We start from the raw sequence: 13,718 nt of genomic DNA, 5'->3' as shown, positions 1-13,718 counted from the left end.
ATGGTACAGTACCTTCAACAGTTAGGTCCTACCTTTTTACCCCAGGCAGAGAAGGCCTACCAACACAGAGAAATGTAAGGTTAACCTAACAAGAGGTCACACGTGTTTCCTAAAAGCTGTCTGCGTTTAAACATCTTCTATTGTACAGAAAGTACAATCAATTGATAGACCGAATTATTTTTTTGTCTCCTCATGTATAGAAGATTGTAACTCAGCCTCTTAATGTCAAAGAAATGAAACAATGACATTCCCATATCCATCAGAGTCACGTCTTTCCCGGGTATTCTACATCTTGTTTCTAGCATAAAGCATCACCGACCAAAGCGCTGTTATCATTTCATATAATCGGATCCGTTTTATTTTTTTTTTTCAAAATCTATAAACTAACAAGGGATAGACCTGTGCTTTTTGCATTTTTCTTCATTCAAAAGTAGGCATATGTCATACCCCCTCAATTCGAGTCTTGGTTTTAACTTAACAGCCTTTCACTGAAAGCCTGGAGGAAGGCTATTTTCACTGACATGGAGGTAGGCTATTAAAAGAGTACGTGGTGGGTGGAGGAATTGACTGAAGAAATAGGCTGCAACACAAATACTTTTTTTTAGTAAAGTCTAATTAAAATGAATACTTTTGAATTATGCTTATTTCCAGCGTCCATTCCCGATCGATTGTGCTGCGACTGCTGCTTCAAGGTTCAGAACCCCAATGTAAATGACTTGAATCTGGATTATTGTGAGGTCAATAACTCAGATAAATAGCCTACATCATGGGCAACAAACATATTGTTTTTAATAAAATAAATTATAGTATAGAAAGCTATCAAAGTTTACCGGTAGTCCTCATTTTCGCGCAATCCTTCTCATAGGCAAGTCTATGCTTAGGATGTGCATTTTTTGGACTAAGCCTAATAGATCATTTTTGAAAGAAGCCTTTGACTGTCCTTGTCATGCAGGTGAAAGAGGACCCAAAAGCGACTTGGCGAGAACAGAGTCTTTAATCCAGTAACGAAAAACACAATAAAAAAACACAACTTTCACTCGAAATGACGAGGACCGACTGGAGACTCGATCTTGAACAGCAGGTGAACAGCAGGTTGCCTCGGGAAGGCACTTGAACCAAACAGACTCAGACACCTGCTCACCACGCAGCATCTGAGGGAAACACGACACGACAGGGCGATACACAAACACAGCACGGTGAATTCTAGACAAGGAACCGACAGGGCAGAAACGGAAAACAAGAAGAGAAATAGGGACTCTAATCAGGGAAAAGGATCGGGAACAGGTGTGGGAAGACTAAATGATTGATTAGGGGAATAGGAACAGTTGGGAGCAGGAACGGAACGATAGAAGAAGAGAGAGCGGGAGAGTGAGAGAGGGAGGGGGAGAGAGAGGGACAGAAAGAGGGAACGAACCCAACAAGACCAGCAGGGGGAAACGAACAGAAGGGAAAGCACAAGGACAAGACAATATATGACAAAACATGACAGTACCCCCCACTCACCGATCGCCTCCTGGCGCACTAGGAGGAATCCTGGTGCAACGGAGGAAATCATCAATGAGTGAACGGTCCAGCACGTCCCGAGACGGAACCCAACTCCTCTCCTCAGGACCGTAACCCTCCCAATCCACTAAGTATTGTGACCCCGTCCCCGAGAACGCATGTCCATGATCTTATGTACCTTGTAAATTGCGCTCTCGACAAGGACGGGAGGGGGGAGGGAAGACAACGGGGTGCGAAGAAAGGGCTTGACACAGGAGACATGGAAGACAGGATGGACGCGAAAGATGTCGCGGAAGAAGCTTGGCACAGCGACAGGATTGACGACCTGGGAGACACGGAACGGACCAATGAACCGGAGTCAACTTTACGAGAAGCTGTCGTAAGGGGAAGGTTGCGAGTGGAAAGCCACACTCTCTGGCCGCAACAATACCTTGGACTCTTAATCCTGCGTTTATTGGCGGCTCTCACAGTCTGTGCCCTGTAACGGCAAAGTGCAGACCTCACCCTCCTCCAGGTGCGCTCACAACGTTGGACAAACGCTTGAGCGGAGGGAACGCTGGACTCGGCAAGCTGGGATGAGAACAGAGGAGGCTGGTAACCCAGACTACTCTGAAACGGAGATAACCCGGTAGCAGACGAAGGAAGCGAATTGTGAGCGTATTCTGCCCAGGGGAGCTGTTCTGCCCAAGACGCAGGGTTTCTGAAAGAAAGGCTGTAGTATGTCGTCTGATTGGCCCTCTCTGCTGACCGTTAGACTGGGGATGAAACCCGGAAGAGAGACTGACGGACGACAATCAAACGACAGAACTCCCTCCAAAACTGTGACGTGAATTGCGGGCCTCTGTCTGAAACGGCGTCTAACGGGAGGCCATGAATTCTGAACACATTCTCGATAATGATTTGTGCCGTCTCCTTAGCGGAAGGAAGTCTAGCGAGGGGAATGAAATGTGCCGCCTTAGAGAACCTATCGACAACCGTAAGAATCACAGTCTTCCCCGCAGACAAAGGCAGACCGGTAATGAAGTCTAGGGCGATGTGAGACCATGGTCGAGAAGGAATGGGGAGCGGTCTGAGACGACCGGCAGGAGGAGAGTTACCCGACTTAGTCTGCGCGCAGTCCGAACAAGCAGCCACGAAACGCGTGTCACGCTCCTGAGTCGGCCACCAAAAGCGCTGGCGAATAGACGCAAGAGTGCCTCGAACACCGGGATGACCAGCTAACTTGGCAGAGTGAGCCCACTGAAGAACAGCCAGACGAGTGGAAACAGGAACGAAAAGGAGGTTACTAGGACAAGCGCGCCGAAGTGTGCGTGAGTGCTTGCTTAACCTGTCTTTCAATTCCCCAGACTGTCAACCCGACAACACGCCCATAAGGAAGAATCCCCTCGGGATCAGTAGAAGCCACAGAAGAACTAAACAGACGGGATAAAGCATCAGGCTTGGTGTTCTTGCTACCCGGACGGTAAGAAATCACAAACTCGAAATGAGCGAAAAACAACGCCCAACGAGCTTGACGGGCATTAAGTCGTTTGGCAGAACGGATGTACTCAAGGTTCTTATGGTCTGTCCAAACGACAAAAGGAACGGTGCCCCTCCAACCACTGTCGCCATTCGCCTAGGGCTAAGCGGATGGCGAGCAGTTCACGGTTACCCACATCATAGTTGCGCTCAGATGGCGACAGGCGATGAGAAAAATAAGCGCAAGGATGAACCTTATCGTCAGACTGGAAGCGATGGGATAGAATGGCTCCCACGCCTACCTCTGAAGCGTCAACCTCGACAATGAATTGTCTAGTGACGTCAGGAGTAACGAGGATAGGAGCGGACGTAAAACGTTCCTTTAGAAGATCAAAAGCTCCCTGGGCGGAACCGGACCACTTAAAACACGTCTTGACAGAAGTAAGAGCTGTGAGAGGGGCAGCAACTTGACCGAAATTACGAATGAAACGCCGATAGAAATTAGCAAAACCTAAAAAGCGCTGCAACTCGACACGTGACCTTGGAACGGGCCAATCACTGACAGCTTGGACCTTAGCGGAATCCATCTGAATGCCTTCAGCAGAAATAACGGAACCGAGAAAAGTAACGGAGGAGACATGAAAAGAGCACTTCTCAGCCTTTACGTAGAGACAATTCTCTAAAAGGCGCTGTAGAACACGTCGAACGTGCTGAACATGAATCTCGAGTGACGGTGAAAAAATCAGGATATCGTCAAGATAGACAAAAACAAAGATGTTCAGCATGTCTCTCAGAACATCATTAACTAATGCCTGAAAAACAGCTGGCGCATTGGCGAGACCAAACGGCAGAACCCGGTACTCAAAATGCCCTAACGGAGTGTTAAACGCCGTTTTCCACTCGTCCCCCTCTCTGATGCGCACGAGATGGTAAGCGTTACGAAGGTCCAACTTAGTAAAGACCTGGCTCCCTGCAGAATCTCGAAGGCTGATGACATAAGGGGAAGCGGATAACGATTCTTAACCGTTATGTCATTCAGCCCTCGATAATCACGCAGGGGCGCAGAGTACCGTCCTTCTTCTTAACAAAAAGAACCCCGCCCCGGCCGGAGAGGAAGAAGGCACTATGGTACCGTTCAAGAGACACAGATAAATAATCCTCGAGAGCCTTACGTTCGGGAGCCGACAGAGAGTATAGTCTACCCCGAGGAGGAGTGGTCCCCGGAAGGAGATCAATACTACAATCATACGACCGGTGAGGAGGAAGGGAGTTGGCTACCGACTGAAGACCGTGCGCAGATCATGATATTCCTCCGGCACTCCTGTCAAATCGCCAGGTTCCTCCTGAGAAGTGGGGACAGAAGAAATGGGAGGGATGGCAGACATTAAGCACTTCACATGACAAGATACGTTCCAGGATAGGATAGAATTACAAGACCAATTAATAGAAGGATTATGACATACTAGCCAGGGATGACCCAAAACAACAGGTGTGAAAGGTGAACGAAAAATCAAAAAAGAAATAGTCTCACTGTGGTTACCAGATACTGTGAGAGTTAAAGGTAGTGTCTCAAATCTGATACTGGGAAGATGACTACCATCTAAGGCAAACATGGGCGTAGGCTTGTCTAACTGTCTGAAAGGAATGTTATGTTTCCGAACCCATGCTTCGTCCATGAAACAACCCTCAGCCCCAGAGTCAATCAAGGCACTGCATGTAGCACCAACCGGTCCAGCGTAGATGGACCGACATAGTAACAAGATCTAGATGAAGAGACCTGAGTAGTAGCGCTCACCAGTAGCCCTCCGCTTACTGATGGGCTCTGGCCTCTTACTGGACATGAATTAACAAAATGTCCATCAAATCCTAGAGACACAGGCGGTTGGTGATCCTCCGTTCCCTCTCCTTAGTCGAGATGCGAATCCCTCCCAGCTGCATGGGCTCAGTCTCAGAGCCAGAGGAGGGAGATGGTTGCGATGCGGAGCAGGGAAACACCGTTGATGCGAGCTCTCTTCCACGAGCCCGGTGACGAAGATCTACCCGTCGTTCTATGCGGATGGCGAGAGCAATCAAAGTCCACATCTGAAGGAACCTCCCGGGAGAGAATCTCATCCTTAACCACTGCGTGGAGTCCCTCCAGAAAACGAACACAGCGCCGGCTCGTTCCACTCACTAGAGGCAGCAAGAGTGCGAAACTCAATAGAGTAATCCGTTATGGATCGATCACCTTGGCATAGGGAAGCCAGGGCCCTAGAAGCCTCCCTACCAAAAACTGAACATCAAAATCCCGAATCATCTCCTCCTTAAAGTTCTGGTACTTGTTAGAGCAATCAGCCCTTTCCCAGATAGCTGTGCCCCATTCTTAAGGAGTGAAATGACATTGAGCTTCTCTCTAGAGTATGTGTTGGGTTGGAGAGAGAACACAATCTCACACTGCGTGAGAAAGGAGCGGCACTCAGTGGGCTGCCCGGAGTAGCAAGGTGGGTTATTAACCCTAGGTTCTGGAGGCTCGGCAGGCCAGGAAGTAACAGGTGGCACGAGACAAGACTCTGGAACTGTCCAGAGAGGTCGGAAACCCGAAAGGTTCTCCACGGCATGGCGAGCAGCAGACAATTCCTGCTCGTGTCTGCCGAGCATGGCTCCTGGATCTCGACGGCAGTGTTACGAGCGTCTGAAGTCGCTGGGTCCATTCTTTGGTCGGTTCCTTCTGTCATGCAGGTGAAAGAGGACCCAAAAGCGACTTGGCGAGAACAGAGTCTTTAATCCAGTAACGAAAAACACAATAAAAAAACACAACTTTCACTCGAAATGACGAGGACCGACTGGAGACTCGATCTTGAACAGCAGGTGAACAGCAGGTTGCCTCGGGAAGGCACTTGAACCAAACAGACTCAGACACCTGCTCACCACGCAGCATCTGAGGGAAACACGACACGACAGGGCGATACACAAACACAGCACGGTGAATTCTAGACAAGGAACCGACAGGGCAGAAACGGAAAACAAGAAGAGAAATAGGGACTCTAATCAGGGAAAAGGATCGGGAACAGGTGTGGGAAGACTAAATGATTGATTAGGGGAATAGGAACAGCTGGGAGCAGGAACGGAACGATAGAGAGAAGAGAGAGCGGGAGAGTGAGAGAGGGAGGGGGAGAGAGAGGGACAGAAAGAGGGAACGAACCCAACAAGACCAGCAGGGGGAAACGAACAGAAGGGAAAGCACAAGGACAAGACAATATATGACAAAACATGACAGTCCTGCTCTGCTCTTGCTAAAACACGTTTTTGGCTGTGCTGTGTAGGTCTATTGTGGCAGTTCAGGAGGTCAGGGGGGGCTCAGGATTGGAATATACATTGCAGTGTGTACTGCAGCCTAGTTGTATTTACACTATCCCAGCAGCTATTATTAGAAATATAACTTTGGTCTGTGCTTCTCCGATAATGCACTTCGTAGCCTATTGATCATTTTATTGAGACCACACTAAATAGCCTATAGGCACACTTGATATTGCATGCCCATCAGAGAATCAGAGATGAGGGGCAGCATCTGGCACACATCAATATATAGCCTAATAAGCAACTTATTCTAAAACACTGAGAAATATTGACATTTCATCAATTACAAATTATATGACCCTCCCGTTCACTGAAATTGAAAAAGCATGACCCTCCCCCGTTTTACTCCAGGTAATCATTCTGAAAATGTAGATTCATCCCTAAATAAAAAGATTCACCAAGTATTGATTTTATTAGAGCTGCAATGTTAACTTTTATTTAGTATAAAGCATTGTATTTCATTATGATAAGGATGACAAAAGACAGACCATAGATATCATACAGTATCATCTAATGTTCCATACATTTACCTGAAGTAGACACCCAATGCAGGGCATTAGGTATGAGCCCTCTTGCTCAGTATAGAGACAAAGTAGTTTACTGATTCACTGTATATCCTAATAAATATGGTGCTGATGGGAATAAATGTACCTATTAAAACTATACACATTGGAAATATACAAGCAAAACCATAAGATATCTTATGATCACTCATTATCCCTATATACTCTGGTGTGATCCATATGCACGAAAACACCATGTTATGCCATAGTGTATGTATGTTATCCAGTATTTTGTTGTTTTAAATTGATGGTCATCAAGGGATTCAAATGCTCAAATGTAGAACTTGGCATGGCCATTTCTCCCCTAGGACACTTTAATGGGTCAGCCAAATTGCCTCACTGTTGTCTGTGTCCTCTGTTACCTTAGAGACAAGAGGAGTCTTGAGGGATCTTGTGCTCACCTAGGACTTGTGAGTCCCTCCCATTGCCATGGTAGCAGTAGAGCTGCTGCTGTGTCTTGTTGCTGTACGGGAAGAGGAGGCTAGAGATCCAACGGGGGACACGTGACATGCCTCGTAAGAGCTGCCGTTACTGAAAGACCCCGCGCACGACAGAACCATAGGAAGTCCACAAGCATCAGGACCAGTACCAAGGACCCATAGAGCAGAACCACAGTCTGGAACAGGGACCTGTAGCTGTATTGGAATCAAAACAGAAAGCTCTCATGAAGAACTAGAGCCAAGCTTTCCAGTGGTCAATGACTATGATGCTTCCATGAAAGTCATTTTTTGCAGACAGTGCCCAAAGTTTAGGATAATAATTTGATTTGATCAGTTTCCCACAAAAAATAAAACAAATAAACATCCATAACAACAATGCAAAAATAACAACACAGGAAATATCAATATGATCAAAGCCCATAAGTGTTCCAAGGCTGAAATGAGTCACAAACAACACCATCTGTCTCTAATATATTCCTAACAGCTTGTTTAATGAATTATTGAAGTGTCAGTTTTGCTTATATTTCCACAAAAGCAACAAGTATAGGGTGTGAAGTATGTTGTATCAACCAAAAAGCCTACCATACGCTCACTCAATCTAAGGAAAAACACAACATAAATGCTGGATAGAAAGTTCTGCTCTCCTAGGGTAGCCATACTAGCCTACAGGTTTAGGTGAGTATGGTTACTAACCTGTAAACAGGTTCTTTGGAGTTCACTCTGGTCCCTGTCTGACTGCTGTTCGTGCTATTGTGGTACTGGGAACGTGGGCAGCACTGTTTGAGCCCCAGACCCTCTCCTTGCCAGCAACAGAAGGACAGGTCAGGGGGGTCAGAGAGGCGGGGACAGTGAAACCCTGTGTGGTGACCGCCCCAGTGGTCAGAGTAGGCCTCACACAGCATAGCTCCACACCCTACACCCTATTAGGATTTCTGCCAATAAAAAGCAGCTTGTTAGTTGCATATAAGATATGTAAGACAATTGTTAGTTACAATTGTTAGTAATAGGTGACTTAATTAATATTACAAATTAAATCAATCACATTTTATTTGTCACATGCTTCGTATACAACAGGTGTAAACTATCAGTGAAATTCTTACTTACAGGTCCTTTTCCAACAAGGCAGAATTAAAGATAAAGAGGATTTAATTAAGATAGAAGGATAAAGTGGATAGCCTTACCTGGTTTAAGTCCACAGTATTCCCCTGCCTTTGGTTTGTGCTTCGTGTGGCTTATGTATGATGTAGAGCAGGAAACTTACCTGGCATTCCACAGGGAATGCTCACCTAGGGATCTGCTTGTAACATGGCAAAACCTTGCATGTCCTGTTTACCTCCCTATCTGGTCCCTTATCATCCCTAAATCCTTTTCCAAACCTTCCTCCCAATCCAGTCATCATCCATCACTAGTAGATAATTAGCTGAATAGTCAGGCACTCTGCTATATGTTTATGTCATAATACTCTGCAATATAATAAAAATGAAGGATATTTTTTATTAAACAAAAGAACACATTCTCAGATGGACCAAATGTTATCAAAACATATTTCACAAAGTTCATCATAATGTAACAACTTTTCTGAGTGCACATAAAAATCGATTTAAGATATAGATGGTTATTTAATCATTGGCTTTTGAGTACATCCCACAAAGCTTTGCAGGTCTCAATCAATCGCGCTAGGCTAAAACAAAGATGATGAATACGTTAAAATAAATGGTCAGTTCCTGTCAAATCAAATTTGATTTGTCACATAGACATGGTTAGCAGATGTTTCGCGAGTGTAGCGAAATGCTTGTGCTTCTAGTTCCGACAATGCAGTAATAATCAACAAGTAATCTAACTAACAATTCCAAAACTACTGTCTTATACACAGTGTAAGGGGATAAAGAATATGTACATAAAGATATATGAATGGGTGATGGTACAGAGCAGCATAGGCTCTACAGTAGATGGTATCGAGTACAGTATATACATATGAGATGAGTATGTAAACAAAGTGGCATAGTTAAAGTGGCTAGTGATACATGTATTACATAAGGATGCAGTAGATGATATAGAGTACAGTATATACGTATGCATATGAGATAAATAATGTAGGGTATGTAAACATTATATTAGGTAGCATTGTTTAAAGTGGCTAGTGATATATTTTACATAATTTCCCATCAATTCCCATTATTAACATTTACATTTACATTTAAGTTCATTTAGCAGACGCTCTTATCCAGAGCGACTTACAAATTGGTGCATTCACCTTATGACATCCAGTGGAACAGCCACTTTACAATAGTGCATCTAAATCTTTTAAGGGGGGGGTGAGAAGGATTACTTTATCCTATCCTAGGTATTCCTTAAAGAGGTGGGGTTTCAGGTGTCTCCGGAAGGTGGTGATTGACTCCGCTGTCCTGGCGTCGTGAGGGAGTTTGTTCCACCTTTGGGGGGCCAGAGCAGCGAACAGTTTTGACTGGGCTGAGCGGGAACTGTACTTCCTCAGTGGTAGGGAGGCGAGCAGGCCAGAGGTGGATGAACGCAGTGCCCTTGTTTGGGTGTAGGGCCTGATCAGAGGCTGGAGGTACTGAGGTGCCGTTCCCCTCACAGCTCCGTAGGCAAGCACCATGGTCTTGTAGCGGATGCGAGCTTCAACTGGAAGCCAGTGGAGAGAGCGGAGGAGCGGGGTGACGTGAGAGAACTTGGGAAGGTTGAACACCAGATGGGCTGCGGCGTTCTGGATGAGTTGTAGGGGTTTAATGGCACAGGCAGGGAGCCCAGCCAACAGCGAGTTGCAGTAATCCAGACGGGAGATGACAAGTGCCTGGATTAGGACCTGCGCCGCTTCCTGTGTGAGGCAGGGTCGTACTCTGCGGATGTTGTAGAGCAAATCAAATCAAATCAAATCAAATTTTATTTGTCACATACACATGGTTAGCAGATGTTAATGCGAGTGTAGCGAAATTTGTGCTCTCTAGTTCCGACAATGCAGTGATAACCAACAAGTAATCTAACTAGCAATTCCAAAACTACTGTCTTATACACAGTGTAAGGGGATTGTACTAAGGATATATGAATGAGTGATGGTACAGAGCAGCATACAGTAGATGGTATCATCTTTACATATGAGATGAGTGTGTAGACAAAGTAAACAAAGTGGCATAGTTAAAGTGGCTAGTGATACATGTGTTACATAAGGATGCAGTCGATGATGTAGAGTACAGTATATACATATGCATATGAGATGAATAATGTAGGGTAAGTAACATTATATAAGGTAGCATTGTTTAAAGTGGCTAGTGATATATTTACATCATTTCAATTTCCATTATTAAAATGGCTGGTTTCAGTGTCAATGACAGTGTTTCAGCCACTCAGTGTTAGTGGTGGTTTTAACAGTCTGATGGCCTTGAGATAAAGCTGTTTTTCAGTCTCTCGGTCCCAGCTTTGATGCACCTGTACTGACCTCGCCTTTGTTGATAGCGGGTGAACAGGCAGTGGTTCGGGTGGTTGAGTCCTTGATAATCTTTATGGCCTTCCTGTAACAACTGGTGTAGGTGTCCTGGAATTCAGGTGAGTTTGCCCCTTGATTTTCCTCACTACTCCTCTGGAGAGCCTTACGGTTGAGGGCGGAGCAGTTGCCGTACCAGGCGGTGATACAGCCCGCCAGGATGCTCTCGATTGTGCATCTGTAGAAGTTTGTGAGTGCTTTTGGTGAACAGCATTGAAATTTCTTCAGCCTCCTGAGGTTGAATAGGCGCTGCTCGCCATCTTCACACGCTGTCTGTGAGTGGACCAATTCAGTTTGTCTGTGATGTGTATGCAACTTAAAACTAGCTGACCACTACTTTCCATATTTCTTTCCTCTGCTGTTTCCTGAAGTCCACAATCATCTCCTTAGTTTTGTTGACGTTGAGTGTGAGGTTATTTTCCTGACACCAAAGAAATCACACCTCCTCCCTGTAGGCCGTCTCGTTACATTTAATCATTTACCACTTTGTGTCGTCCGCAAACTTGATGATTGAGTTGAGGCGTGCTGGCTTATCGTGGGTGAACAGGGAGTACAGGAGAGGGCTCAGAACGCACCCTTGTGGGGCCCCGTGTTGAGGATCAGCGGGGAGGAGATGTTGTTGCCTACCCTCACCACCTGGGGGCGGCCCGTCAGGAAGTCCAGTACCCAGTTTACAATAGTGGGGTCGAGACCCAGGGTCTCGACATATGTTTAAGGGTACTATGGTGTTGAATGCCGAGCTGTAGGATTAACAGCATTCTCCTAGGTATTCCTCTTGTCCAGGTGGGTTAGGGGTTTGCAGTGTGTTGAGATTGCATCGGTGGACCTATTTGACTAAGCAAATTGGAGTGGGTCTGGGTGTCAGGTAGGGTGGAGTTATGGTCCTTCCTCTCAAAGCACTTCATGATGACGGAAGTGAGTGCTAGAGCAGCGTTTAGCTCAGTTACCTTAGCTTTCTTGGGAACAGGAACAATGGTGGCCCTCTTGAAGCATGTGGGAACAGCAATGGTATAGGGATTGATTGAATATGTCCGTAAACACACCGGCCAGCTGGTCTGGCATGCTCTGAGGGCGCGGCTGGGGATGCCGTCTGGGCCTGCAGCCTGGAGGTACTGTTTAAATGTCTTACTCACCTCACAGCTGCAGTGAAGGAGAGCACCATGTTTCTTGCAGGCGTGAGTGGCACTGTATTGTCCTCAACTGGCAAAAAGCCAGTGGGGAGCAAGACATCCTGGAGGACTGGGCTGGATTTCATCTTGTAGTCCGTGATTGACTGAGAACATGCCTCTTGGTCTGAGCCATTGAATTGAGATTCCACCAGTACTGACGCTGCTTGTTTAATAGCCTTCTGGGGATAGTTGCACTGTTTGTATTCAATGGCCAGACACCTTGCCCTGATTAAAAGCAGTGGTTCGCCCAGTTTCAACAGCAATGCTGCAGTCAATCCAGGTTTCTGGTTAGATGAATGTTTTTATCGTGCCTGGATTAGGACCTGTGCCGTTCTGTGAACTCGAGGCAGCGTATTCGTCAATATTCCCATCTGACGGATGAAACATGTCCCAGTCCGCATGGAACCTACAGGAACGGGCCACCGCCTTGATGTTAGTTGAGAACGACAGGGTGTTGTCCAGGATCACGCCAAGGTTCTTAGCGCTCTGGGAGGAGGACACAATGGAGTTGTCAACCGTGATGGCGAGATCATGGAACGGGCAGTCCTTCCCGGGAGGAAGAGCAGCTCCGTCTTGCCGAGTTCAGCTTGAGGTGGTGATCCGTCATCCACACTGATATGCCTGCCAGACATGTAGAGATGCGATTCGCCACCTGGTCATCAGAAGGGGGAAAGGAGAAGATTAATTGTGTGTCGTCTGCATAGCAATGATAGGAGAGACCATGTGAGGTTATGACAGAGCCAAGTGACTTGGTGTATAGCGAGAATAGGAGAGGGCCTAGAACAGAGCCCTGGGGGACACCAGTGGTGAGAGCGCATGGTGAGGAGACAGATTCTCGCCACGCCACCTGGTAGGAGCGACCTGTCAGGTAGGACGCAATCCAAGCGTGGGCCACGCCGGAGATGCCCAACTCGGAGAGGGTGGAGAGGAGTAGAAGGATAGGTCTAGAAGGATGAGAGCAGAGGAGAGAGAGTTAGCTTTAGCAGTGCGGAGCGCCTCCGTGATACAGAGAAGAGCAGTCTCAGTTGAATGACTAGTCTTGAAACCTGACTGATTTGGATCAAGAAGGTCATTCTGAGAGAGATAGCGGGAGAGCTGGCCAAGGACGGCACGTTCAAGAGTTTTGGAGAGAAAAGAAAGAAGGGATACTGGTCTGTAGTTGTTGACATCGGAGGGATCGAGTGTAGGTTTTTTCAGAAGGGGTGCAACTCTCGCTCTCTTGAAGACGGAAGGGACGTAGCCAGCGGTCAGGGATGAGTTGATGAGCGAGGTGAGGTAAGGGAGAAGGTCTCCGGAAATGGTCTGGAGAAGAGAGGAGGGGATAGGGTCAAGCGGGCAGGTTGTCGGGCGGCCGGCCGTCACAAGACGCGAGATTTCATCTGGAGAGAGAGGGGAGAAAGAGGTCAGAGCACAGGGTAGGGCAGTGTGAGCAGAACCAGCGGTGTCGTTTGACTTAGCAAACGAGGATCGGATGTCGTCGACCTTCTTTTCAAAATGGTTGACGAAGTCATCTGCAGAGAGGGAGGAGGGGGGAGGTGGATTCAGGAGGGAGGAGAAGGTGGCAAAGAGCTTCCTAGGGTTAGAGGCAGATGCTTGGAATTTAGAGTGGTAGAAAGTGGCTTTAGCAGCAGAGACAGAAGAGGAAAATGTAGAGAGGAGGGAGTGAAAGGATGCCAGGTCCGCAGGGAGGCGAGTTTTCCTCCATTTCCGCTCGGCTGCCCGGAGCCCTGTTCTGTGAGCTCGCAATGAG

General features: G+C 46.9%; 1 long non-coding RNA gene across 1 annotated transcript; it reads right to left on the bottom strand.

Annotated features, from left to right (window-relative positions):
• Positions 1–7,361: 7,361 nt before the first annotated feature.
• On the bottom strand, positions 7,362–8,526 carry LOC123992774. Its single transcript, XR_006831311.1, has 3 exons — positions 8,482–8,526; positions 7,994–8,232; positions 7,362–7,495 (listed from the first exon to the last, which is right to left on the bottom strand). It is a non-coding gene; the product is annotated as an uncharacterized LOC123992774 (long non-coding RNA).
• Between the last annotated feature and the right edge of the window lie 5,192 nt (positions 8,527–13,718).

The sequence above is a fragment of the Oncorhynchus gorbuscha genome, linkage group LG02 (assembly GCF_021184085.1).
Source record: "Oncorhynchus gorbuscha isolate QuinsamMale2020 ecotype Even-year linkage group LG02, OgorEven_v1.0, whole genome shotgun sequence".
Taxonomy (NCBI): Eukaryota; Metazoa; Chordata; class Actinopteri; order Salmoniformes; family Salmonidae; genus Oncorhynchus; species Oncorhynchus gorbuscha.
The sequence above is the reverse complement of the archived record's forward strand: the minus strand, read 5'-3'. Positions and strand labels throughout refer to the sequence as shown.